Here is a 23,263-nt window from a genome sequence, read left to right on the forward strand (position 1 = left end):
TTTGTTAACACCATACCTAATTAGGGACCAAGACCCACATGTAGGTAGCTTTTTGCATGTCGCAAACAGCGACTTTCGCTGTTTGCGACGTGCAAAAAGCACGTTGCGATGCACAAACCCAGTTTTGCGATTCAGTAACCTGGTTACCGAATCACAAAACGGGTTTCCGACTCGCAATTAGTAAGGGGTGTTCCCTTCCTAATTGCAACTCGCAGTGCAATGTAGGATTGTTTTGTGACTGCGAACGCGGGCGCAAACCAATCGCAGCTTGCACCCATTTCAAATGGGTGCTAACACTTTCGCAAAAGGGAAGGGATCCCCATGGGACCCCTTCCCCATTGTGAATGTCACTGTAAACATTTTATTTTTCGTTTTTGTTATGCATCTCGTTTTCCTTTAACGAAAACGGGCTGCATAACAAAAAAAAAATACAAAAAAAACTACTTTATTGAAAAGCAGTCACAGACATGGTGGTCTGCTGTCTCCAGCAGGCCACCATTCACGAGGGGGTCGCAAATTGGGACCCACCTCATGATTATTCATGAGGTGGGCATTTGCGAAGCCCTTGCGAATCACAGATGGTGTCAAGGACACCATCCTACATTCGGATTTGCGACTCGCAATTTGCAGGTCACAAATCTGAACCTACCTACATGTGGCCCCAAATTCTTAAAGAAAGTCACAAAAGTGCACCCATGGTATATGTCGTACCCCTATAAAATATTTGTGAACTGTATTTTAGCATGGGTAAATACGATGTGTAGATTTGCTCATGTGAAAATCTATTGAGCATTTGCAAGTTCATTTTCCCTCCAGCAACTTTCTTCCCAACCCTGGAAGAAGTTATAATTCTGCCATTGTCAGGAGTAAATGTCCAACCTTTCTTATTATGGGAAAATATTAGAGAGAAGCTGGTAAAAATCTTTAAAACATGCAGGTTAGTTGGTTTGCAGACTCAAAGGCATTCCAGCCCTGGAACTATTGCTTACTGCTTCCTCCAGCCCCAGTATGCAGATCTGCAGAAAGGTGGCAAAATAAGGAAATTGCTACAGTAGGGTTTGAAACTCCAAGTATTCAAGCCCTACTATGGTAGTAGCCCTGGCATAATCAGAGAGGCTATTAATTGCTGCCATAATGTGTCGCCACACTACATGGCACCAAAGGGACAAGTAGATCTTTTTACAGGACAAGTAGATTTGAGAAGCAACCTGTCCCCTGGACAAGTAGATATTTTAATAAATTCCACACCCCTGCAAACCCCATCATGTTTAGATATATGTTCCTCAGGACATCTGGCTCCTATTCTGAAATGTCTGTAGCCACTAGGTTGAGTGCAACAGGGGCTTCTCATATTATTCTTCTACAGTCAATACATTGTCTATCATGGTCATGGCTGGTACAAGATCTTTCACCCAATAGTCTCTCTTATTATGCCTCCCCGGGTGACACCTATAGCCAATCACCATACTTGTGCTTAGGAGACCCTTCCTGTCCTCACTTCTCCTTGCAGTGTTTCTGACTTAGAACCAATTTCCCTTTCTGCCTGTATCTCCCCTTGGAACCTTAAAAAAATACATTAGGCCTTACTCTGTGGTTTGGAACCAGTTTGTTGAGAGTCCTTCTCTCCCTTTGGCTTAGAGCTATATTGCTTCAGACCTTTGTTAGCCTTGTTCGCTAACAACGTATTGGCCAACACTGCAAGGTAGTTTGAATTCTTATGCCGCTTTAGATGGATATTGCATAAGTGGGGTAGAATAGATTACACTTATGGGCCGCTTTGTCACCATTGATTGGTAAGGGCAAGAAAGCCCTTTGCCTCCATCCCTCTCACCCATTCGTTCCAGTCGCACAACATACCATGAATACAGGCTTCAAACAACATCATCATCGGCTCTCTTGCATTTTTGAAACTTACAAGACATTCCAAAATATCCTGTCCCTTCAAATACATGTGCAAAAGCTCTTTTGGAACCTTAACAGGTACTCTGATAGATTTGGAAGTAGAATTGCTTTTCCCAAATATAGCTGCCTCTACTGCCACCCTAAACCCATTTTTCCTCTAAAACAGTCCTCTCTTGAGTTCTCTTGCCATTATCTTTTCCTGCCTATCCCTTTCACACTCTTCATACTTCATTTTTCTCTTCCTATGGGTGCCGTTCTGATTGTCCATCCCTCCTTCTCTCATCTTCCCGATGAGCTAATCTCATCTTCTCCCTCTCAGACTTCCTGGCCTTCTCTTCTTTCTCAGCATTTCCTCTCAGTAGAGCCTATTACAAGTTCAGGATCTCAGTCAAACTTAATCCACCTAAGAGAATCATTCCTGGATGTGATGGAATTGGTGGCAGTGATTGGCTTGGGGAAACGTTGAAAAGCACAGTTTGGTTTGGACTTGGGTTGTGCCTGTCGAAAACGAGTGCAAAAGGGCTAAGAGAGCTTGACACTACAGCACTCTCTGTTGGGGTTCCTCACATTATGCCCTCCTCACAATCTATCACTGTTTCTTTTATCAAAGAACAGTGTGTCAAGGTCTACTCCTACTAAGTGTTATCTGCCACTTCAATGTGGATGTTCTAATGTGTACTATTTGGACTTGTTACACAAACGTTGAAAGTTAGAATTGACTTTTGCATGCTATCCCACTGCATTCGGTCATTGGTCAGACCCTGTTGGGGTGGTGGATGGGCGCATAGGGCAAGCAGGGACTACTAGACCTCAACCTAAGGTGTTGAGGTTGTTTGCCTCTGATGTCCCAGGGTCCCTCCTACTATGTCTCTGCAAAATGTGAAAGTAGAAATTCTTTCACATTTTGCTCTCAGAGAATAGTGATGATGAGCAGTCACAGGCTACTCAGGGAGGTAGTTTGGGGATGCTCGAGCACAGCACTCAACAATCACACATTAGTATAACAAAATATTGCCTAATCCAGTGCTTTAGTTTTGAGAGGCAAAGTTCATTACTATAAAATACAACTAAATATTACATATACAAAAATGTCAAGGCAGAAATTTAATATCCAGGTACTGGATTAAGGCAGCACCTCTTCCTACTGTTGACCCCCCCACCAAATGACTCAGGTGGAGCCGTCCCTAAACCACTGCTTAGTGATATACTGCACAGCTGCAGATTGCCCCCAAATGCTCGTTATTGTGCTCAGTCTCTTTCAGCCACTGCTTCTCACTCAAAGGGTATCTCAGTTTATGTAACCCTACACCTCCTCAGCTCTCCTAAATAGCCTCTTCTGGGTCGAGCACAAGTCAGCGGTTTAACTTGTTCGCAGTTATGTTCTGCAATGATGCACCTTCTCTGTGCTGTCAGTGGCCGTTTGAGGAAGTGCTGGTGTCCTCTTCTGGTAAAAGTGGGTGCCTCGCGGCTTTGGGCAGGAGCAGGCAAGCTGGAATTTGTGCCCTTCAGGCCAAGTGAAATGCTCTTTAGCAAAGAGTAGACTCGGGTGATGTACCCTCACCACAAGGAAGTTGGCTCCTTCTCCTTACCAGCAACACTGGGAGTTGCAGTCCGCCACGCAGCAGCAATCTTCAATCTCCACTCTCCCAAGCATCAACAATCCAAGGTCAGCAGCAGCACTCTTCTGCTAGATATTTTGTGAATGAATCTAAATTCGTAATTTTCAGCAGCGCCCAGACGTAGTAGCCGTGTGCATCTCAAAAAGTGTTTGTATATCTATAGATGACATATGCATTTAGCCCCAAGAATGCACAAATATGTTTGCTAAATACATGCCCTGTGCCAGTCAGGAACATCGACCTACAGCTGTAGTAATACTCGTCACAGATAAAATGACTGAAGAAATAATGACCAGTAGACATGACATACTCTGCTGAGTTTTAGAAACACCTTAAGGTTGACTGTGCCAGGAAAATAATTACTTCACAATTAAATCGAAATCATATAGACGTTAGTGGTTTGTTCATTTCCAGCCTCAATTTGATTAGGCCATCCTTCTACTCTCTTACTTTTAGAGTGCTAGTTAAGACCAGCGTATTCTTTGTAGATGGTTGTTAGGAAAATGGTTTATAAACCCACGACTCTCTCATCTGTGGTATTTGGTCCTCTTCAGTGTGACAGGCATCCCTAACAGAGTCTTATATAGTGCTGCTCTGTTTAAATTGGACTTTCAGCTGCAACCTCTTGCGCCCAGTGTCTAAGTCCAGCTGCATTTGGACATCTAGGGTAGGTAACTTTGGGTAGGTTGCAGGAGTACGTATGTATGGGGACATGAGTCCATGTGGGATTGAATGTAGAATGATGGTATACAAGACAGAGGATGAATAGAGCGCACTATACTGAGATGTAGACTCTAGAATATTCTTGAAGTACTTTGATGTAGCTCAGACTCATTTGAACGTAAGGAGGGGGAAAGAAATGCAGTGATAGTCCATGCACACTGCCTACTTAATTTTTCCCCAAAAGTGTTACTGCAGACCGTTTTGTATAACAGCTGAATGGTAAGGACGTTTTCTATTTTGTCCCTGTTTCAAAGTGAACTGTCAGGTAATTCTCCAACTTCTCTTTTTGCTGAACTTAGTGTGACAAAAACCCTGGGTTTCCCATTCTGGGGCTAAAAACCAGATGTCATGGCCTGCCTGAAATCAGCTAAGAGATTGGTCCACGTTGCTGTCATCCTCAACATTAGGATGAATACTGTGGATAAAATCCAAGTGAGTGTGCCAATATTCTAATTGACTGGTTCTCAGGATCCACCCAGGAAGGTGGGAGAAAATTACATCAGCTCCTTAGCAAAGATCTACGATTGCTGACTTCTTTATCATGGTCGAAAACTTGGAAAGACCTTAAGGAGGAGCTGCCTGCTGGAAAGAAGGGGAATGCTGGCCTGCACCCCTGAGATGAAAGCTGGCATTGCTGTGTCATCATCCCATTTGCCTGGTGAGCTGTGCAAGGGACTAAGATGCTGCAGGGAAATACTCCTACACGCGTGTCCCGTGGGAGGACATTTGAAAAAGGAGAGTTCAATTGTGCAATAAAAACAAAGAGCTAAGGACACTGGAACGCAGTACTGATTGTGGAAGCCACCACCAGCAGCAGGAGGTTGAAAACTCCTTCAAATCTGTGCACTGGGAACCGAGTAATTTGTAAACTGAAATGCCTTTATCATGTAGGGATTATAATACCCCAGTGCTTAATTTGTGCTTGTTGTTTCCGGTGCTGAGCACCCGCACTTATTTGTGAGGGCCGACGCTTAGTCTTCTGCCTCAAGCATTTGCTGCGAGCAAAAGACACATCTGGGAAAGACGGAGGAAGAGAAAAACGAAAAAGCGTCAGAAAGGTAGAAAGCAGAAAGCTGCTAGAGTTAGCAGAAGGGACAGGGAGTGGCTTTAAATTGATTGAAGAGGCCCGAGATGGCTTCAGGATTAGGCTGCCTCAGTATTCTGTGCTCGCACACTCAAATGCAGCAGCCTTGTGTTTAAGAGGAGGGCTTGAGCACCGGCACGTTTTTATTTACAAATTAAGCACTGTATCACTTCATGCCTCTAGTGTTAAGGAGAGCTGACTGTTCTAATGGGGTCAGTCGGACCCAGATGCCATTTGCAGCTCTCACTGTGTTCTTGTCTCTAAATCAGGTACACACTAACTTGATTCCAGTACTTTGCATCTTTACAAATACTCGACGAGATTTAAGAAGACTACACTGGTGTTGGGTGTGCAACAGCAGCTGGGAGGCTCACCAGTTGAATGAAAACCCTATTATTTCACTGCTAATAATGTTGATATGGAATGAGATTAATCAGGATGTAAGAGAATGGAAAGTGGAATTGAAGTGAATCAACAGGTTTAGGTTTTGCTGCTTCTTGGGGCAATTTGGTAGTTTAGGTTGAGAGGTCCAGGTGAGCGTTTTGTACATCAGGCATTAGAATGCAGAGGAATCCATTGCTTTCCAAATAAGGAGGTACCAACTTCCTAGGGTGCTTAAGCCGAGCTACACCTGTGAGACCTGAGTCTGGTGTGTGATGCGCCATGGCCATTTTTAAAGATTGTGTTTAGTTATTGAGACCCAAAAGGTACTGCACCTTGAGTAATTGGGATGAAGTATGATGCAAGAATGCTGAATGCAGAGGAAATGTCACCAAATCTCGATAGCACGTAAATCAGATCCAGACAGAAAATAATAATTTTCTCAAGGAGCATATCTAGTTGTTGTGGTAATATGCATTCCTTATTTAGAAAAGCATATTAATTTGGAACGCAATGCAGTGATATGCCTATATAATTTTGTGCAGGGGGTATTCAGATAAAAAAAGATATAAACTGGGGCAACATGACTTGCAACTTGTGATGTACAACATAAACATCTATGCTAATGACACAGTTGAAATGTGCATTTAATATATACTTATTAAAGTAAAACAAAAAATAGTACATTCTGATAGACCCGTCACATATTATTTTACATTAGGATGTAATGATGCAAAATATTATAACACCACCATTGTTTTAACAGACCTAAGGATAGATTGGGAGGTAGAGGATTATGTAAATTTATATAGTATGAGTTCCATGAGTGACAAGCTTTTACAGACTAATTGCCATTCTTTCAGCCTATTGAGTTATCACAGAAGGCATGGTACATAATTGTTGATCTTCTGTGATCGTTCAGTGTGCTACCTGATACAGATATGTGATAGAGCAAATAATTACTTGGTAAGATGGTTAGAAACTAGGTTTATTAAGGAACTTAAGACATGATGTATTGAACGTTTTGAATGAATGAACGCATATTGATAAAGCGCGACTTCATCCTCAAAGATATCATGGCACTAGCCTCCTAGAACACATAATCTGAAGAACCTCTGAACAATTGTGCCAGAAAAAGCCAGGAATTTAGTGTTTTCCTAAACTGGAGCAGTTATTGGAAAGCTCTTAAAGAAGGTGGAAAACTGTTCCAGATTTGAGCGACAGTTACTGAAAATGCCCGACCACCCAGTCTGACTTTCTGAGATTTGGGGATACGGAGAAGAGTAGAATCTGAGGTGTATAGCGTTTACATTTCCTTTGCAGAACAATAGGACTTTTTTATGTATAGCTCTGAAAACAATCCAAAGTGATTTTAAAAACGATCCATTCACTGGGATCCATTGAAGCTCACCCAGGGCTCAAGAGGAAGAATGTCAGAGAACATTCGGAGAAACCATAGGGGCCACTGCTTGAACTGGATGCAGCCGTTTTAGTAAAAAAAAATCAGGGCGCGAAGCGGAAGAGCATTGCATTAGTCTGTTCAAGATCATACACTGCACTACCAGTGCACTAACAGATGGTGGTAAAAAAGACAGAATTGTTCGAAGGGTGTGGATCAGGGGAAAACAAGTCGCCACCGTCTTATTAACATGGGCCTCCAGAGATAGATTCTTGTCAAAATGAACCACTAGATTTCGAACCATGGATAACATTTCCAGCCTGATAACAGTTCACCCAAGGCCAGAAATTAAGAGGAAGCCGTACATACAGCAAAGAATTTCAGTTTTATCTCCATTAAACTGTAAGGAGATGTTGCTCAGCCAGTTTGAAACATCACTTGGGAGGGTGTGAAACGTGTCCAGTAACTCTGGCCAAGAGGTCTCCGAGGTGAGAATCGGTTGTGTATCATCTGCGTAATCGATTAAATTAAACCATATGATCGGATATGAACCGCAAGAGGGCACAGCTATATATTCAAAACGACTGGGCGTAGTGATGAGCCCTAAGGCACTACATGATGTACTGCTTTAAATGCGGAATAGAAAGGGGAAAGCAATATGGCTTGCATTGTATCTGCTGGATAGGATTGAATCCAGTCAAGTGCTTGACTGCTCACTCCTGTAATTTTAAAATCAGGATGTTGTGATTAACTGGGTGAAAAGCAGCTGACAGACCAAGTAAACCCAAAGCTGCTGTTGACCACGGTCAACTACCATCTGCAGCTCATCCAAAGTCAGTACTAGTGCAGCCCCAGTGCCATGGGCTGGCCTAAAGCTAGATTGTGCCTCATCTAATAGGGAATGGTGTTCCAGATAGGCTGGAAATGTCTTACTTGCAAATCTTTAAAGAAAGTGGAAAAGGCAATTGGGGATATTTAGGCCTGTAGTTACAAAGAACTAACAGGTCCAACATTGGTTTCTTTAAAAATTGGATTACTAGCTGCCTTTAACAGCAACATATAACCTGGCCATTTTCCAAAGACCAATTACATACAGTTAAAAGTGGCAGAACCAAGTAGTCTGCTAACAATTTCCAGGCTTTAGGTGGTAGCGGTTCTAATAATAAGTCAGATGAAATAAACATTGCTACTGCTCTGAAATTATCTTCGGACAGAGTAAGAAAGGTTTCCAAATTACTGGAACAATCTGCCACAATCTCCTCCAATGTGTCATCCTCCACCTATGATGGGATCAAAGGGGATATAGGAGGATTTATAGCGGAAATAAAGTTCCAGTCCTTGTTATTGAAAAAATCTGATAGATTATCACATAAAGACTGAGAGGGTGTAATAGTCTGCTTAGTGCAGCCAGGGTCATATATCTCCAGAGCAATGACAAAAATCTTTTTTGTACTATTTAAAGCATAAAGTATGGCCTTTACATAATAATCCTCTTTCGCACTGAGCATACATTTTAGTAGTTGTTTAAAGCATGCTTCAAATGTTGCTTGTCCTCTGCTGTACAAGACATGAACCATTTTCCCCCCATTTTTTTTACAGGCTAATTTGGCCTGTTTCAGAGTCCCAGAATACCATGGCGCTGATGGTCTTTTACAAAGTTTGACCTTTTTAAACAGTAAATTGTGTCTAGAGCCTCCGTGATACTCCTCTGTAAGGAGCTGTAATTGTCCTCCACTGGAGCTCATCATCGTACAAGCTCTCACTTCGAAGGCATTAGTCTCTTATGTGAGCACAGTTAGACCATGCTCTCTGAGGAGCTGACCCTGGGATCTCCAATCTGGGAGCTGTAACGTTTGGGCACTAAATAGAAAAGGACACCAATGCATGATCTGTCCAACTCAAAGGATGGATACCTAGCACATAAACAGGGTCCTCTGGATTACAAATATGGTCCAATGTGTGTCCACATTGATGAGTTGATCTACTGACCAGTTGTTGTAGTCCAAACATTTCCAAATAACCCCAGAGGTCATTAGAATATGGTGCTATCTCATCCTAAACCCAGATATTTAAAATTACCAAAGATTAAAAAAAAGGAATATGAGAGGGCCAAGCTCGAAATAAAATCAGAGAAAGATTGCACAAAAGAAATCAAAGAGCCTGGGAGACAATAGCAGAAGATCCTTTAAAGAAAGAATCTAGCTCATTCCCTCAGTGAAAAGCCTAAGATCTCTGCTCCCAAAAAACTAAGTGCATAGTATTAAAATCCAAGCACTCTTTAAAGATTATGGCTGCTCCACCCCCTCTCAGGTCCTCTAGGATGATGTAAAACCTTGCAGTTGGAAGGACAGTCTTCCCTAAAGTTAAAATTCAGATCCCCGCGACCCAGTATTCTGTGACAAATAAGGCATCAAAGCCATTAGTCTGCAGTAAAAAGTTAATTTCTGTAGCATGTTTCACTAAAGACCATGAATTAATGGGCCTGCAACACTGCCTGCCACGTGATTTCTTAGCTGTATGCAGAGGACTAGTAGACTGCACCTCCACCTGAATCCCTTCCAGTGCCGACAGCATGGTCCCATTAATGAAATCATCTTTACCTATTTGTTTTAGCTGGTCACTGGTGTAACTAAGCCCTTTACTTTGTGCTGCTTCCTTGAGCCCGATTTGATTTGGAGTGCAACCACCAGTGTGCAGACAGGCTTGCCTTTGGCACACCTGGGATACGTTTTTTTTCTGTGGAGGTATGCTTATAGACAAAGGAGTTACGTTTACTGCAGCAGACTTGCAAGGTTATCTCAAATAGAGAGGAATGGGAACGTAAGGATGACATTATATCGTCCTCAGACATCAGATTAGTGGGATGGTGATTGTGAGGGTATACAGTGGGTAGTAAGATGTGGTGAGGAAGTGGCATAGGCCATAACAGGATATGATTGCTTTCAACAGGACTGTTCCACAAACAGCCACTGGGGGTTCTCCATTAGAAGGGATGAGAAAAAGGAAGGCATGTTCTGATTTGTGTCCTGTGTGGTTTAGGAGGAGGTGTTCTTTGAGACATGCAGGTTTCTTCAAGTGTGATGTAAGTCAAATGGAAGCCTTGAGGAGACAGAAGGTGTTGTAGAAGAAATCTAATGCACATTGAGTTAGTTCCATGTCTCATGTTGTTTGTGTAGGTGATTGAGTGAGGGTAAATTATCTTTTGTGCACAGGGGAAATGTCATGAACCGGTGGAAGTTTTGTAAGTATAGAAACCAATAGTGGAATGTGAGGCACCTGGCCAAACTAACAAGATCTGTTAAGGGGTAGTGGGGCGGAGGTGGATGAACATAGTTCTTTGCAGAAAAAGAGGGAATAGAATACAGAGTGTTCTAGAGTCTGGGGTCCTGTACATCCTTATGCTGTCTGCTGGTCCCAGACATCGGTAGCAGCTGCTGCTGTTTCTTATCCATTAACCCCTTCTGTGCCGTGGACGTAATGGTTACGTCCTGCGGCACAGTGCTGCTGTGCCCAGGACGTAACCATTACGTCCTGGGTACACAGCCCAGAGGGAGTGCTAGCGCTCCCTCTGTGGGGTTCCCCCCACCCCCCCAAGTCAGGGATGAAAGGGGAAGCCCTTCCCCTTCCACCCCCGACCCCCGTGACATCAGCGCGCGAGCGCGCGCTGATTGTCACAGATCCTCCCCCATTGATCGGAAGAGAAATGCTTTGTGGGGGAGGCCGAGAGAGGCTTCAAAGGGAAGGAAATGTATTTCCTTCCCTTTGAAGTCTCTCTCTGCGTTTTGGCAGCCGGATTGAAAGCAATCCAGCTGTCAAAACGCCCACTAGACACCAGGGATGTGTTTTTTCAAAAGGAAATTGGCATAAGGGAGCGACCCCTTGGGCAAGGGTCGCTCCCAGGGGGGGCATTTTTTTTTAAGGCAACTTCTAGGCACCAGGGATAATTTTTTTTTGTTTGTTTTGGTTTTGTTTAGTTTTTTTTTTAGGTGTGGGGAGCGACCCCTTAGGCAAGGGTCGCTCCCATAGGGGGCAAATTATATTTAGGCCATTATTTGCCTATTTTTATGAGGCCAATCTGCCCCCAAGGGGGGCAGAAACCACTAGACACCAGGGAGTTTTTTTTTTGTTCGTGAATTTCACGTAAGGGGAGCGACCCCTTAGGCAAGGGTCGTTCCCCTGGGGGGCAAATTTATTTTAGGCCATTTCTGCCCCCCAGGGGGGCAGATCAGCCTATTATAATTAGGCCGATCTGCCCCCAAGCGGGGGCAGAAACCACTAGGCACCGGGGATTTTTTTTTGTTTGTTTTTTTACAGATGGGGAGTGTCCCCTTAGGCAAGGGTCGCTCCCCTGGAGGGGCAAATTGTATTTAGGCCATTTCTGCCCGCTTTCGGTTTTAGGTCAATCAGCCCCCAAGGGGGGCAGAAACCACTAGGCACCAGGGATCTTTTTTTTTGCGCCGTCACGCAAGGGGAGCGACCTTGTAGGCAAGGGTCGCTCCCCGGGGGGGGGATTTATTTTATGCCATTTCTGCCCCCCTGGGGGCAGATTGGCCTATTGGTATTAGGCCGATCTGCCCCCAGGGGGGGCAGAAACCTCTAGGCGCCATGGCAATTTTTTTGTTTGTTTGTTTGTTTGTTGTTTTAGAGATGGGGAGAGACCCCTTAGGCAAGGGTCGCTCCCCTGGAGGGGCATATTCTATTTAGGTAATTTCTGCCCGCTTTGGGGGCAGATTGGGTGATTTTTGGTCAATCTGCCCCCAAGGGGGGCAGAAACCACTAGGCACCAGGGATCTTTTTTTTTTGCGCCGTCACGCAAGGGGAGCGACCTTGTAGGCAAGGGTCGCTCCCCGGGGGTGGTGGGGGATCAAATTTATTTCAGGCCATTTCTGCCCCCCCGGGGGGCATATCGGCCTATTGGTATTAGGCCGATCTGCCCCCAGGGGGGGCAGAAACCTCTAGGCGCCAGGGCAAATTTGTTTTTTTTTTTTTTGTTTTTTTGTTTTTTTATTTTTTTTAGAGATGGGGAGCGACCCCTTGGGCAAGGGTCGCTCCCCTGGAGGGGCAAATTGTATTTAGACCATTTCTGCCCCCCTTGGGGGCAAATCGGCTGAATTTAGGTGAATCGTCCCCCAAGGGTGGCAGAAAGCACTAGGCACTGGGGATCTTTTTTTTTTGCGCCATCACGCAAGGGGAGCAGCCTCATATGCAAGGGTCGCTCCCAAGGGGGGGGGGCAAATTTATTTTAGGCCATTTCTGCCCCCCCTGGGGCCGGCTGACCTAGAGGCCAAAATCCACAGGTAGGCACTTTGCAAAAAACAAATGTGATGTGTCCACGTTGTGTTTTGGGCCATTTCCTTTCGTGGGTGCTAGGCCCACCCATACATTAGTGAGGTACAATTTTTATCGGGAGACTTGGGGGAACGCTGGGTGGAAGGACATTTGTGGCTCCTCTCAGATTCCAGAACTTTCTGTCACCGAAATGAGAGGAAAAAGTGTTTTTTTGGCCACATTTTGAGGTTTGCAAAGGATTCTGGGTAACAGAACCTGGTCAGAGCCCCACAAGTCACCCCATCTTGGATTCCCCTAGGTGTCTAGTTTTAAAAAATGCACAGCTTTGGTAGGTTTCTCTAGGTGCCGGCTGAGCTAGGGGCCAAAATCCACAGGTAGGCACTTTGCAAAAAACAACTCTGTTTTCTGTACAAAAAAAATGGGATGTGTCCATGTTGTGTTTTGGGCCATTTCCTTTCGTGGGCGCTAGGCCTACCCACACAAGTGAGGTACCATTTTTATCGGGAGACTTGGGGGAACGCTGGGTGGAAGGAAATTTGTGGCTTCTCTCAGATTCCAGAACTTTCTGTCACCGAAATGTGAGGAAAATGTGTTTTTTTAGCCAAATTTTGAGGTTTGCAAAGGATTCTGGGTAACAGAACCTGGTCAGAGCCCCACAAGTCACCCCGTCTTGGATTCCCCTAGGTCTCTAGTTTTCAAAAATGCACTGGTTTGCTAGGTTTCCCCATGTGCCGGCTGAGCTAGAGGCCAAAATCCACAGGTAGGCACTTTGCAAAAAACACCTCTGTTTTCTGTAAAAAAAAATGGGATGTGTCCATGTTGTGTTTTGGGCCATTTCCGTTCGTGGGCGCTAGGCCTACCCACATAAGTGAGGTACCATTTTTATCGGGAGACTTGGGGGAACGCTGGGTGGAAGGAAATTTGTGGCTCCTCTCAGATTCCAGAACTTTCTGTCACCGAAATGTGAGGAAAATGTGTTTTTTTAGCCAAAGTTTGAGGTTTGCAAAGGATTCTGGGTAACAGAACCTGGTCAGAGCCCCACAAGTCACCCCATCTTGGATTCCCCTAGGTCTCTAGTTTACAAAAATGCACAGGTTTGGTAGGTTTCCCTAGGTGGCAGCTGAGCTAGAGGCAAAAATCTACAGGTAGGCACTTTGCAAAAAACACCTCTGTTTTCTGTCAAAAAATGGGATGTGTCCACGTTGTGTTTTGGGGCATTTCCTGTCGTGGGCGCTAGGCCTACCCACACAAGTGAGGTATCATTTTTATCGGGAGACGTGGGGGAACATAGAATAGCAAAACAAGGATTATTGCCCCTTGTCTTTCTCTACATATTTTCCTTCCAAATATAAGAGTGTGTGTAAAAAAGACGTCTATTTGAGAAATGCCCTGTAATTCACATGCTAGTATGGGCACCCCGGAATTCAGAGATGTGCAAATAACCACTGCACCTCAACACCTTATCTTGTGCCCATTTTGGAAATACAAAGGTTTTCTTGATAGCTATTTTTTACTCTTTATATTTCAGCAAATGAATTGCTGTATACCCGGGATAGAATGAAAACCCAAGGCAGGGTGCAGGTCATTTATTGGCTCTGGGTACCTAGAGTTCTTGATGAACCTACAAGCCCTATATATCCCCGCAATCAGAAGAGTCCAGCAGACGTAACGGTATATTGCTTTAAAAAACCTGACATTGCAGGAAAAAGTTACAGAGTAAAACGTAGAGAAAAATTGCAGATTTTTTCTCCTCAATTTCAATATTTGTTTTTCAGTTATTATTTTCTGTAGGAAACCCTTGTAGGATCTACACAAATTACCCCTTGCTGAATTCAGAATTTTGTCTACTTTTCAGAAATGATTCTGGGATCCAGCATTGGTTTCATTCCCATTTCTGTCACTGACTGGAAGGAGGCGGAAAGCACAAAAAATCGTAAAAATGGGGTATGCCCCAGTAAAATGGCAAAATTGTGTTGAAAAATTGGGTTTTCTGATTCAAGTCTGCCTGTTCCTGAAAGCTGGGAAGCTGGTGATCTTAGCACCGCAAACCCTTTGTTGATGCCATTTTCAGGGAAAAAATCACAAGCCTTCTTCTGCAGCCCCTTTTTCCCATTTTTTTGGAAAAAACGAAATTTTCACTGTATTTTGGCTAATTTCTTGGCCTCCTTCTGGGGAACCCACAAAGTCTGGGTACCTCTAGAATCCCTAGGATGTTGGGAAAAAAGGACGCAAATTTGGCATGGGTAGCTTATGTGAACAAAAAGTTATGAGGGCCTAAGCGCGAACTGCCCCAAATAGCCAAAAAAAGGCTCGGCACAGGAGGGGGAAAAGGCCTGGCAGCGTAGGGGTTAAATTTGTTACATACTTGATTTTATTGGCTCTGCATCTATACACCACGTTCAGCGGTTACAGAGGAGTCACCCCTTTTTTGTGTGTAGTTCCCTAAGCACCAGGAACACAGTCTTCAAACTGTCCCACCTTAGTGGTGGAGAGACTTCTACTACTTAATATCCCGCCTTTGGAGCCCCTGGACCTGATCTGTTAGGCCCTTGAGTAGCATGGGACCCAGGCACACAATGTCCCGACCAAGCTCACGGTCGCTCACTGATAAAATATCTAATAGCTGTAGGGAAAGCAATTGGTGTTCTATTGTTTTTATTTTGTTAAAACATGACAGCTTTAGGCTTAATAATAACCAAAGTTGCCGATTGCTCAATCTAAAAGTCATGTATCATAAAGTCAGTAAGAAATCACTTTTTGATAATACTCAGTGATATCGTGCGTTACTACTGCCAATATACAGACTCACTCAGAGCTCTTTACAAAACCCAGACTTTGTCAAGAGTTTGTTCACAGAAACTCAGCACACAGCACCACCCAAATTAATTCACTTAGTCCTGTGTACTTTAAACTGTAAATCAGAGACAGTACAAAACCAGAATGCTCCATTTTGATTGTCTCGTTAGTTCTTATCTACCTTGGAGATCCTATTAACTAAACAAGAGCCAGAACACACTTCATTATCCCTTGTTTCCATATTACTTCTCTATGAAGATCAAATATTTCCGTTGAAGAATGTGTGTGCCATCCTAGCTCCAGATGGTGCCATCACTCAGAGAGATGCTGGAAATCAGGTTAGAATGCTTCTGTCTTATGCACAATAGTCTGAATCTGTCTATAAAACAGTGTTAGCCTGTGATGCTACAAGAGCTGAACACAGAAGAAATCATAAAAGCATCTACCCTTCCATGTGTTAACTACCTTTAAAGTGTTTTTTCAGTCTGTAATAATACTGATAAGAGTGCGATCAATCTTTGACCTTGTTTTACACTCGATGCCTTGTGTGGTGTGGCATCTATAAAGCAATATGCAATTTCTTCTATAGCAAGTAATAAAAAATGACTTTCAAGTCAGTCCACTTCGATGCAGTTTGGGGAATATGAAAGGATCTTAGTAATGCTACTGGAGATGCAAACATAAAAAAATGAATTCTGCAAACACCATCTCTTTTGGGTGTCTGATCACACGCAATAATGATGAACATATGATCTACTTGCACATATGTTCATTGCCCTCTAAAACATAAGAGTTCCAGCTCAAACAACCTACAGCCTAGCTAGGTGCTCCCTTTTCAGCTGAGGAGGATTAACCCAAAGACCACGGACGTCTCCTTATAATGGTACTTAGGGTACCTGTTGTGTGTGAGACAGAAATATTTAGGGTATCTGTAAATTATTGCCAAAAGACCGTGGCGCCATGTCGTAGTTGGACTCTTGCTCTAGGCAAGACTGCTGGTTTATGGTTGACAGCACTTTTGTTTGTAGGCGACTAGGCCAATCCTACAAAAGTCACAACTATCAGCCCAACCCTCCCTGCTCACAAGCAGTACCTCATCGAAAACTTAAACAGTAAAAGGTGATTTCTGGCAGCCTTTATGCATGAACTCAAGAATGTGACATCTCAGGGGAGTCAAAATGGGTTAAATGGTGATTACCCTTTTCTCACATGAGCAATAAGTCTCAGTCACACACAAGGCAATGAAGAAGATGCAGTAAACTTTTCAAAAGGTTTTATTAACAAGACTGCAATCTACTGTAAAATGTATGAGCTGCAATGATTAGGATAATGAACAATGCAAGAAGCAGAATGGAAAAGATGAGAGCCATGAATACAAAGACCCCCACCATCTTGCAATAACATAAGATATTAAATAGGCCCTAATACCCTAGCATGATGAACCTAATCTCTAAATTAAAGGAAGCTTGGTGTGATAAACCTAATCTGCCAGTACCATGTCCACGAGAAGAGACCATCCCAAAGCTGTGTTACCTTGGAATGAGGTCTCTAGATCAGAAGCCATGGGGACATGAAGGCTGGGTCTGCATCAAGGTGACGTGTAGCATAGATAGCATTGATGGCATCTGGTAGGAATCCCTCTGATAACCTTACCTGCGTGAGATGTATTTATACAGATCTTGTAGGACCCCTACCGCAGGTATGTTCCCAAACAATAGATAAGAAGGCATCCTTCGGGCAGCAATTGTATAAACATTTCCCTCCAAAAGTACATTATGTTCCTATCACACGTAAGTGGGAAAGGGATATGATGTAAATACCTATGTATATCACTTGTCTTTGATGCTGATAGTAACTCCTTCACAGAGTGGCACTGATAAGGTGAAATAAAAACATCTTCCTAACTATAAAGATAGCAGCCATCTTGGATGAAATTATTAAATAAGTGCGCTAAAACAGAGCAGGCTAAGTAGGTTAAAAGTCACTAGTTGACTGAGGCACAGGCCTGCATGCCAGAAGACTAAGCAAACTCATGATTCCCATAAAAACTAAATAGGATCAGGATCCACTAATATGTTACAATTGGAGACTAAAATTGCCCTTCATTCTATTCCAAAAAGTTCCTATTTTCAGATACAAAAATTTGTACTGTGTGGAAACAGATGTGGGAACAAATGTTGAGAGACTCTCTTTCAGTATGTTTAACCTTTTTAAAGTATCCCATGTCATTAAAAGACTGATGACCCTCAATCCTCACGTTTTAAAAGAGAATGTTCAGAACTACATTAATAATAACCAGTGCATTCAATTATTGTGTGTTTCTTGTTTCCTCTTGCTTGCTTCATAGAAAACGCTGTGAAATGCACCGCTCCTGCTCAAACAACATGTTGTCCTGTTGTACTTCTTCCTTGTAATCACTAAAGAATTTCAGCAGTCTAATTCTCCATTAGAACTATTTTGTGAAGTTGAACTAGAATGCTGTTGAATAAGCTGACTTTTGCTGTGGTGAGTACATATCTCACTCATGTCAGATGTTTTTTTAGATGAATGAGGCTGACAGTCACAAATTTTGTGAAAATGTAACTACATTTCTATTGATAATTTCCCTGAAAATTCATGAGAGAAAAGTAATTTCTCTCAACATACTTTTTTGTAGTGACCCTAATCAACTAATCCAGTCAATAAAATGTCCTTGTTGCTGTACGTGGAAGAGCCTTTTAAGAAAAAAAGGCACCAGCTATTCTTTAAGTGAGCTTCCACTTGAATAGTATGTTGACAAAAGACGTATTGTTAGAAATTGGGTCTCTGTTTGGCAGAGGTATGCACTCTGTCCAAGTAGGGACCACAATCCTAGTCAGGGCAAGTAAAATGCACACTAAAGGTTTACCTGTGCTCACCCTCTGGTAGGTTGGAACAGTGCAATCAGGCTAAAGAGGCAGGGTGTCACATTCTTGAGATCATGCACACACACAGTAACACAATGAAGACACCACAAAAGGACTTGACATCAGTTTAGAACAATAGGCAATATTTTTCAGAGTCAAACAAGACCAAAATGGCAAAAGGCAAAAATACAACATACACAAGCCAAGTTATGGATTTTGAAAGATTCAATCAAAATGCATTGCTTGGAATAAAATAGCTCTCACCCGGGGCTATTTGGTCACGCAGGACCGGGCCAAATCCAAAAGTTCAGTCCGACTGCGATGGAGCGCGGGCCAAGTACAGGAGTCACACAGACCCACTGACAGTACCTTCGTTGCATCGAGGCTCAGTGGTGATGCATTGATCCAAGGCGGGGATGCGTCGTTCCGAGATCAGGCAACGTCAGTGATGTGTCAAGGTCCAGAATTGGTAAGCACTGGTTCCAATGCATTGGTGCTGCGTCAGCCAAGCAGGGGCTGTGTTGTGAGTTGGTGTTTCTACATCACGCAGTCGGCAAGTGTTGTCCTTGGTTTCAGTGCAGATAGCAGCAAAAGCAGCGTTTCTGCAGCGGGATGCATTGGTTCCAAGTGACGCACCGGTGTCGTTGAGTCTGTTCTTGTGTTGCAGCACCACACACACCTCCAAAGCACCAGAACTGGATTTGGCACCACTTGGCAGAGCAGAACTCACAGCAGAGGAGCCCAGGTGCTAGTAGCAAGATGCAGGAGGAGTCTTTGATATCCCTGAGACTTCAGAAACAGGAGGCAGGCTCAATCAGGCCCTTAGAGAAACTTTATATTGCAGGATGTAGAGAGTTAGATCCAGTCCTCTCATTCACAGGCAAGACGTAGAAGGCAGCAGAGCAAACATCAAAGTGGCAGTCCCTCCTGGCATCCCTGTGGCCCTTCTTCCTGGTAAAATGTCCTCAGTCCAGAAGTGTTCCGAGTATATGGTGTCAGAGGCCTAGTACTTATACACAAATGTGCCTTTGAAGTGGGGGAGACTTCAAAGAGTGGTTTTGAAGTGGCCAGTTCCTTTTCAGCTCAGTCATGTCTGCTAGGAGGTCTGTGGGAGTTGTCAGTCCCTTGTGTGGGGTCAGGCCACTACCTTCTGAAGTGTAAGTGAAAGTCACATCACCCTTCCTTCTCAGGAAGACCAATCAGTATGAAGATGGATTGCAGGGGCAGTTGACTGTCCTGTATTTGTGGCTATCTGGGTGGAATGCAGAAAGGTAGCTGTCATCTAACCTTACACAGACCAGACAGGGATTGGAGTCAGGCTAAGGCACAGGATGGTTAAAGTAAGAAAATGCCAACTTTCTAAAAGCTGCATTTTTAGACCTGCAATTAAAAAACCACAATATGTGTCCAGAGACACCAAACTCCATTTTTCTATCTTTTCCCAATAGGAAATTACACTTAAAATATGTTTTAATGCAGTCCCCATACTAGCCCATGGGAGTGATAGTCCTTGCAATAGTGAAAACCGCATTTAAGAGTTTTTCACTACTGGACATGTTAAACTTAAAAGTTAATGTCCAACTTTTTGAATACACTGCACCCTGCCCTTGGGGCTAACCAGGACCTAGTGTAGGGGTGTCTTACATCTAATAAAAAGGGAGGTATGGGCCTGGCAAGTGGGTACACTTGCCAGGTCGAAATGGAAGTTTAAACTGCACACACAGGCTCTGCAATGGCAGGCCTGAAGCATGTTTGAAAGTCTACTGTAGTGGGAGGCACAACTAGTGCTGCAGGCCTTCTAAAAGCATTTGACTTACAGGCCCTGGGCACAGCTAGTGCACTCTACTGGGGACTTCCCAGTAAATCAAATATGCCAATCATGGAGACTCCAGTGTTACCATGTTTTAAACACAGAGCACATGCACTTCTTAGCACTGGTCAGCAGTGAAAAAGTGCACAGATTCCTAAAGCCAACATAAAAAGGGTCAGAAAAGGAAGAGGAGTAATTCAAAAAGTCAGGGAATGACCCTGCAGAAAAGGCCATTTCCAGTACATGTTATAAAAATACTGTAAATTACAATCAAAATAGTGATGGTCTCAATGACCATAGCAATATTATCTAAGGAGGAGGCTATTCTTTGATAGGTATTTATCGGTGGTCTTGCATGCTTATCCCCAACACTGGACTCCTTGACTCCAACCTGGTCAATAACTTCCTGGGTGTGCCTCAACCCCTCCCCCAAACCGGTTATTATTATTGAAGTAGCAGATTAATTAAAGAGTAGCTCCTAAGAAAAGCTGGAGTCCCTCACAGATTTGCCATTGATAACTCTTAAGATACCTGCCGCTTTGTACTTGATCTTACTCAATATCACGTCTTGATAAAGTTAGAGCCACAGAAAGAGTTGTTCATTTGTTAATAAAAGCTCACTGTAAACTTTATTTTTAAAAATACGTATAGCACCGACAACGGCTTATGTTTTCTTCCAGAGACATGTTATTCCCAACTGAGTAGTTTTGTGCAGTGTATCATATAACTATAGCTCACCATTTATTTTCCCACTATGTACTTTCCATATTTTAGCTCATTTTTTCTGTTTATTCGTATTTATTTTGTGAAAAAACTAAAGCTGCAACAAATATACTTTTGCACTTTTGTTTACCAATAAATGCACACATTTTAGACTGCAAGTGGATTTTTATGCTGTAAGTGGCCATACATAATTAGACTAATGTATAGCATAATCCTTTGCCAGGCACAGCCCTCACAGGGCAGAATTGTTATCAAGAATAGTCATTGCCAGTCTGCTCCATAGCTGCCTTCTGTACTTGCACAGTATGAGTCTGTGGGCAATTGGCTAGCCTCCTGTCCTGGAAAGCAGTACCGAAGCCAGCCGACGCTTGCCTCATTTTAGATCAAGGTACTCAAGTAATCAGTTTTATTTTTTGAAGCTCCTTAAAGTTTACTAAGCTAGGCGCTTTTTCCTTACAGCTCAATGACACGCAGGTATATGGTGTAGTAAATGTTGGATGGTGAACCAAAAGTCTCTGTTTGACAAAGAGAGACTTTTCTTATAAAATATTTTTCGATGAAAGAAAGCCAGCCTTGGCAAAGCAAATGTGTCTTATGTTTTGTTAGAGGAAATGTTTGGCAATATTTGCCCCCATCCCAAATATTACCAAACACTTCCTCTAACAAAATATCAAAGTTTGAACGTGCAGGATAAACCATGGTGGCTAAGTAATGACTGTCTGTGCAATTTATAGGTGAAAGTAGGAAAACATATATAAAAATGAAGTTTAAATGATGACACGCAAAATAGGGGTAGATGAGCTGTGAAAGGCCCGTACTTCTCACTTTGACCTATAGGAACAGGAACATCATTAAGGGACATTTTTATAAGATTGCATTCTTGCCATAAAAATGTTGGTTTAGAAGAGTGTGTCATGGGAGCCATCTTGGAATTAAGGAAAATAATGTTCCAGTATAGCTACCCACCATCACTGGCTTTGAGATCTAATTTTACAGTCATTGGCAGGTACCAGGTAGCGCTGCAGAACTAAGAGAAGCATGGGAGGAAAGAGAGCATCACTGAGTCGCATGAGTGCTTGGGGTTGGCAGAAGATGGAAAATGCAGATGGGGCAGAAGATGGGGGGAGTGCCCCCAAACTCGTATGGTTTTGTGAGCGAATAAAAATAGCTAAATTCTTATTTTCGAATATTTAGCAAAATACCAAACAAGAAAAATTATACGGTTATCAATGTTACCCCTCATTTTACATTTTAAAGGTTCTTATGAAGAATTCAATAGAAATGTTGTCTACATGAAGTTCACAGCATCAATACTTGTATGTACTTGAGCTTTAAATGAAAAAGGTTTACTGTATTTCATTAACACGTTTTATTAGCTATATATGCCTTTAAATTAGGCATCCATTCTACAAAATGTACTGCCTTTAAGCCACAATGTTTTATTTTATTGCTACATATTTGAAATATTCCTGAAGGGTTCTGTTTATTTGTGGACTGCAGCTCCAAATTCCAAGTCTGGATTCTAAGACTAGTGCCGCTGCTAAGAGTGGGAATTGCTGATGATGCACCAGAGTATGTTATGTTTTATTCATATTGGATTATATGCATCCTTTGGGCAGCAGTTTTAGCCTGACTCCACGGTTACAGCTACATTAAACAGGAGACAATTTATTATGGTACGTGTTCTCCGTAAATGATGTTATTGGCATTGTGCATGTCATACAAATACCAAGTACACGGTTAGAGTGCTTGTGTGAGAGGACATAATGAATGTACGTTCATGTCTCAGAACGCCCCAGATGCCAAGCGAAAACCACCAACCTCTTGCCAGTTTGCATTTGTGTTGAAATCTAAAGCGCGCATTTTGAGAACCTCTGGCAGCATCTTCCGTCGTACATAACATGGAACAACCCAGGCATGTTCCGAGTGCCATGGATTCGCAAGAATATTTATAAACGGTTTCATTAATGATTTCTCACTGCTGTGTGCCACAAGGTCAAACTGATCAACACGCATTTATTTTAAAAGGGTAAATTCTTTGAGCAGGCGAGTACGGCCAAGGCTTCATACAGCGTGTAATTCTACACTAAATTTCAAGTATTATTACCTGAAAGCAGGAGCTTTATGGGAAGTCGAAGAGCCTGTCCAACCACGGTACAGCCACGGTTCTAGAACTCCGTGCAGAAAAGTGGGGTGGCTGGAACCAGGGACTTGCAAGGCGCCTGCTCCAGGGAGTCAGAAAGGACAGTTCTGACACGTGAGCTATTCCAAGAGACGGTAACAAAACTCTTCAGCTGCTGCTGGGCACACACATTGCTTCTCTAAAATGGACAGGCTTAAATTTCCGCCTACTAGACATTATACGGTGCCTTCCTTTAACAAAATATGGCTCCCTGCTGCATGGAAATGAACGAAAGCAACAGAAGGGTGTGATAAAAAGACAGACCTGTCACGCACAAACCACTGGAAGCAGTAACACACGAGAAGAAGGTTAGAAATACACTCTTTTAAAAAGTCTTAAGGATAATGGCAGTGTAACAGAAATGTTTTTGTCTTGTTTCTGTCTCCGCTCTATTTGGTTACTCACCCCTTTTTATGCTGTTCAAAAATCTTAACTGCTTAAACATAACTTTTTGAATTTGTGTTAGCAAG

At 43.0% G+C, this 23,263-nt stretch overlaps 1 protein-coding gene across 1 annotated transcript in view; it reads right to left on the reverse strand.

Annotated features, from left to right (window-relative positions):
- The window catches only part of SLC41A3 (solute carrier family 41 member 3), a 283,615-nt gene extending 260,809 nt beyond the window's left edge, over positions 1–22,806 (reverse strand). Inside the window, exon 1 of the mRNA XM_069206275.1 lies at positions 22,719–22,806. The gene's annotated coding sequence lies outside the window, so the exon portion shown is untranslated. The remainder of the gene's footprint in view (positions 1–22,718) is intronic.
- Positions 22,807–23,263: the final 457 nt, after the last annotated feature.

This window comes from Pleurodeles waltl, chromosome 9 (genome assembly GCF_031143425.1).
Source record: "Pleurodeles waltl isolate 20211129_DDA chromosome 9, aPleWal1.hap1.20221129, whole genome shotgun sequence".
Taxonomy (NCBI): domain Eukaryota; kingdom Metazoa; phylum Chordata; class Amphibia; order Caudata; family Salamandridae; genus Pleurodeles; species Pleurodeles waltl.